The following is a 6,045-nucleotide window of genomic DNA, read 5'->3' as shown; positions in this document are numbered from 1 at the left end:
CCAAAGCCACTTGAGAAGTACTAATAGATAGGGGAACCATCAATAGGGTAAATGTAATTTGGCAAAACCTGACGACATGCGTACTAAACAAACTAACATAGCCTAAATTGAACTGCGGTCGCTCAAAAAGGCAGTTGAGATTTAATACAGAATTTACAAGCAAGTTGATAGGTGTGTTAGCTGGTCATTGTTCAACAGGTAATCTCGCCAGAAGGATGCAATTTTTGCAGAAGCTGTCTCAACACGGAGAAGAGGAAGTAATCAGACACCTCATATATGAGTGTGAAGGCTTAGAAAGAAGGAGGCTTCGCTCGCTTGGTAGTGCATTCTGGAAAGATGTGGTGAATATATCGCATTTAAAGTTAACGGGGCGTTTATAAAAGGTACGGAATGGTTAAAAAAACCCATTGTGTAGGAAAAGTTGCAGTGGTATTACAATGGATCTACGACAGGTCTAAGTGTGCCATTATGACAGCTACCCTACCCTACCTACCCAGCCACGTCCGGGCGTGCAAGTGATTACAAAGATGGCAACCAGTGATAGAGAAGGTTGATGTGGAGTCAATCCTGAGCTTTCTTGGCTTATGAGCATGAACCACGTACTTTTTTCCAGCGCCCACGATATCCATTCAATGTTTAACAGCTTTTCGCGCACTCCTCTGTCAATCAACAATTTTTGGCCACTCCATTCCTCCTTAAATGTTTTCCGGATTTAAACCGTCGGCCCTGTAAGTCGTTTTCGCATTACAGTTGAAACTTTTTACTGTGCTCTACTTTTGAGCGCTGCCTTTGAAAATAAATTGGAGCTGCTGTAACGTCGAAGATTGTTTTTTTTTTTACTTAAATATCATCAAAAATTGTACTCATTAGTTAAAAATCATAATCAAAGTATAGTGCGAATAATGTAGCGAAATTATGCTAGAATATACATACGCACATATGTGTGTAATAAATACATAATAAAAATCACATACAATTTGTAAAATGCGAATAAGTCTTAAGCTTCAAATGGGGTCAGCATATAAATGCACCAGTGTGACGCATATTTTTAGGAGTGTTTTCATGTTTTGCAGCATAACAAAAAGGGTTGATAGAGATTTAAATTCTTATATGACACGAGATATATTTTTAATATATACATAGCTATATAAGAAATAAAGTTAAAATTAAATACTAAACATGAAAGCAGAAACCGAAAACATATATTTATTAAAAGTGTAGCGGTCATAAATATATAATAGGAAAGTTGTCATAATAGCTACAAATTTTCTTTGCAGTGTAGAAAAATATGAAAAAAAAAAATTTTGATATTCTATGTTCCTGCCTATAATTTTTTGGTGTCTTACGAAAGTTAATTTCATGTTTTTTTAAATACATTTTTTTTTGATACATCTTCTGCTCAAATATGAACGAGACGTTATCAATAAAACGGTCCGCGGATGACATATGGCAAAAATAAATTTTTTGTTTTTTGGTAGGACTGTTATAAGCTTACATGGCAAATTTCAGCGTGATATGTCACATATTTTGTTTTCTGTGCTACTGTAAACAAGTCAAGCTCGCGTGTGTTCTTCGAATTCTCTTTTATGACTTCAATTGTCTCAAAATGTTTTCCACGGAGCGGCAACTTGAGCTTGGGAAACAGGAAAAAGTCACATGGAGCCATATCAGGTGAATACGGTGCTTGCGGAACGATATTAACATTATTTTTGTTCAAATAATCGCGAAAAAGACGTGATGTGTGAGCTGGTGCATTATCGTGATGCAAGAACCATGACTTGTTGTCCCACAATTCCTTCCTTTTAAGACGAATGTTCTCGCGCAAACGCTTTAAAACGTCTAAATAATATTCAGCGTTAACCGATCGGCCTTGCAGAAGGAACTCCGAGTGCGGAGGTGTGGTCTTCGTAATCGAAAAAAACAGTCAGCATAACCTTAATTTTTGAGCGACTTTGGCGTGGTTTTTTGGGTTGATGTACGGCCTTCTTTGAACGATTTGTACCACTGGAAAACACGTGCACGCGATAGAGCAGAGTCCCCATAGGTTGTCTGCAACATTTTTAAGGCGTCTGAAGCCGAAATTTTGTTGGAATAACAAAATTTCAAACAAATTCTTTGTTCAACTTGAATTTCCATCGTTAAATTCGAAGAACACACTCGAGCTTGACTTGTTTACAGTAGCACAGAAAACAAAATATGTGACATATCAAGCTGAAATTTGCCATGTAAGCTTATAACAGTCCTACCAAAAAACAAAAAATTTATTTTTGCCATATGTCATCCGCGGACCGTTTTATTGATAACGTCTCGTTCATATTTTAGCAGAAGTTACTTTGTTGTTAAATATATTTTACGAGCATTTTCGCTCCAAATTTCAACGCATATATTTTCTTTCTCAAACCTAAAACCGCAGTTTTTGCCTGATCGTGGTTAGAAACCTAATGCATAGGTAATTTGTAAGCTCCATAGTTTGTAAGATGCTTCTATAAGGTGTCATAAATGTGTTTTTTATTTACAAAGAAAAAAAAAACAAATTGAAATGTTATCATTGTTCGTCAGTTATATTCGTTGTATGTACTCGTATGTTATCGTGATTTTATTAATTTTCATAGTTGTCGAACTGGAGATGGGGAAAATGTTTTGTGACTTTTTGATAAGCAAAATTATTGACATTGCTTATCGACCGCTGGCAATTACAACTAAAATATGTGGGTAAATAAACTGTAAAGTAATGAATAGAAATATGAATAAAGTGAAATTGAAAAAGTCGAAAAGCGCAATCGTTTTTTTAACAATGAAATGTGCAAGAAAACCAAATTTACAGTCTATCTAATAGAAGGGTGACCACCACAACTTGGAAACTATTGGGTTGGGTCCAAAAAGTTGTTCAGCTAGTTTTTAAGGCCCTTCATATGGTTTGACAGAGAGCAGTAAGGATGGTAATCGGTCGGTGCAAGGTCCGGAGAATACGGCTGATGCTGAAGAACCTCCCATTCGAGCTCTTGCAGTGCGGCTTTAACGACTTGTGTAACATGGGGCCTGGCCTTGTCGTGAACGTGTATGGTTTGACCATGTCGATCAGGTCTTTTCAGTCGAATAGCCTCATTCACGCGATGTAGCTGGACAATGTAGAGCTCCTTGTTGACCGTGGTATTCTTTTTGAGCATTTACAGGTGCACTATGCCCTCCCAGTCCCACCAAACACAAGATGCGGCTGGACTCTCGGTTTTGATGTATCTCCTGGAGCCACCTACTCTTTTCTTTGCTGCATATTGATGTGCAGGCACCATTTATCATCTCCCGTGACGATTCGGTACAAAAAGCGCTGTTTATGATCGCGTGTTGCTCGATGGCGATAACGGGCGAGATGCTGAGAAATAATTTGAAGGCGACTTTTTTTGTTTTTTGGTTGAGCTCGTGAGGCACCCAGGCTCCCAATTTTTCGGTAAATCCCATTGAATGAAGGTGATTGAGAATCGTTCAACGATCGCAGTTCATTTTTTTTTTCGCCAATTCACGACTGGTTTGGCGACCGTTGACGTGTTTTGAGACGTTTTTCGCCGAATTCAGAAGGCTTTCCGCTGTGGGACGTGCCATCGACGTCAAAGTCGGCATTTTTTAACTTTGCACCTTGAACACCAGTTAAATTGATTTTGATAACTGTTTGAGCGTCCATATTTTTTTCCTCTGAGTTTTTGCTTAACTCTTGACCAACAATTTTCAATAGGGTTGGCATTAGGTGACTGCGGAGTCCAATCTAACATTGCAATTCCAATTTGATGTTTCTAGTCTCGTCATCCTCTTGTAAAATCCAAAGTTGGTTAGTTCTCCCAAACATCTTCGCAGCTGATGGTCATAATGTGATTTGGTAAATTTTATTCAAAAAAAATGCATTCAAATTGGCAGTAAACGCAATAACCGACTAAATTCTTTTTTCGGAGAAGCAACCCCAAAAGATGAACCTTAACTGGATGTTTAACAGTTTGTTGATGTTGTCGATTATTATGCAACTATTCGCCCCAAAAGAAGATTCACCCATGATTATTACGTTTCTCCAAATCTTTCGGCCGCCGTAGACGTATGTAAAATCGTAGGTCCCTGTAGGTCACAAATAGGAGGAGGAGGTCGGCCAAACACACAAAAAGGGTGTAAGCGCCAATTATGCAAATAAACATAAATATGCAATATATATCTATAATTCCGTTATGAATTTGCTTTAGCTAATGCTATGATAGCTCGGCTTTGTCACAAACAAATAAATGGTCTTTTGATCTTGCTTTGGAGAGGTATATTTTTTGGACCTCGTCCGACGGAGTCGTCAGCGTTTTTAATTTCGGTAAACCTATTTATGAACGTTTTCAACTTTTTAAATATTTTGCCGCAGATAGACGTGACATGTTTGGATCTATAGGGTATGCACTAGGCCGGAGCGATTTGTGGGGAGGCAAAAAAATCGCCCATTGCTCTGTGAAAATCATATTCTAGGGATCAAAATAAGAAACTTTGCCGAAGGAACCATACCTCTAAAACGAATTCTGATGTCCCCCAATTTGGGTCGAACTTTTTAGTTTCTTTTCTCATGTAAAGGCCAAAAATGGTGATATTTTGAAATGATTGTATGGGGAACCACCCAGGGGAGTCCCAGGGGGTGTGCCACTGGCATGGGTGGATCGGCCGTCCACAGTTAGTCGGGATCGCTCATACATTCTTATTATTGATCCCTAGAATATGATTTTCACAGAGCAATGAGCGATTTTTAAAAAAATACGCAGCGCTAATATCACCGCTAAAAATGGAACCGAACAACAATTACCCCCATTGTCGAAGGTGGCAAAAGGAGTGATGTTATTAACTATGTCTAGGCCAATCCGCAAGCTGTCTTTCATTTAATGAAAATTATTTATATTGAATCAACCATTACAATCATATATGCTTAAATACAAAAAAAAAAACAAAAAACAGTTCTGGCTTATTCTGGTAGATTATATGAATATTTCTGCAATACTTCCTTGCAATGAATTTCCGTTAGTTTATGTTTATATATGGCAAACTCTATGAAGAGTACGAGGGTTGCTGTCTGTATTTCTGGGCTTATAATGAAAAACTAAACATTGGTGGCTCTTTTATTATTGTTTTTATACATATTCTCAAAATACACTTCTATATAGCACTATGTCCAGATGTATTTCCAGAGCGTTTTTTTAATTGTATGGAATCCCACGCGAACACACCTTTTTACCAAAAGATGATCATACAAAACTTTATTGATGCTCATCAATTGAGCAATAATGCCCAAATATGCCTCAATCTCATGTTATAATATATGACATGACGATCCTGTACAATCATTTCGCACAAAGCACCGAGTTTTTCTGGCACAACAACTGATTTTGGACGACTTTATCGGATTTCTTTGGTGAGCGAACAGCGAAGTTTTTGACGGTGCTGAAGGATGATGATATTTTCTCGCCGTATAATGATTTTAGTTCACTAATATGGCTCACCCCTCAAAACGTTCTGAGTACGTTTATGGTAAAATATGTCAAAATTTCCAAGTCGAAACGTCAGATAGCACCTAACAACTCTAGAAGTGCCCAAGGCCTGAAATATAAACATCAGTCTTGTATTAGGCATGCCAATATTAGCGTAAAATTTTGATCACGGGATTTCGGTATATGTTTAAAGCGATCCCGGAAATCCATGACTCACCTTGGAATATAACTTTTTTAAAAATTGAATAACTGAAATCATTTAAAATTACTATGAAGAGAACCATTTAAAAGTTATGATAAACTGATTTTAAAAATCATATACAGGGTGGCTGATGAATTTTGCTACATTAAGAAACTCAAATAACTTTTTTTTAGTGTATGGAATTCAATTATTTTTTTTTTCAAGTTGAAAGTCATTAAATTTTATTAAATGTAGCTTAACTAGTTTTAAAAATAATTGAATTTAAATGCCCCCCATGCTCGTTGACACAAGTGCGGCATCTTAGTAAAAAGTTGTTCATTGCTGCTTTGAGAGTTGCGACAGGAATAGCCG

This window comes from Anastrepha obliqua, chromosome 3 (assembly GCF_027943255.1).
Source record: "Anastrepha obliqua isolate idAnaObli1 chromosome 3, idAnaObli1_1.0, whole genome shotgun sequence".
NCBI classification, from domain to species: domain Eukaryota; kingdom Metazoa; phylum Arthropoda; class Insecta; order Diptera; family Tephritidae; genus Anastrepha; species Anastrepha obliqua.
Note: the sequence above shows the minus strand (reverse complement) of the source record.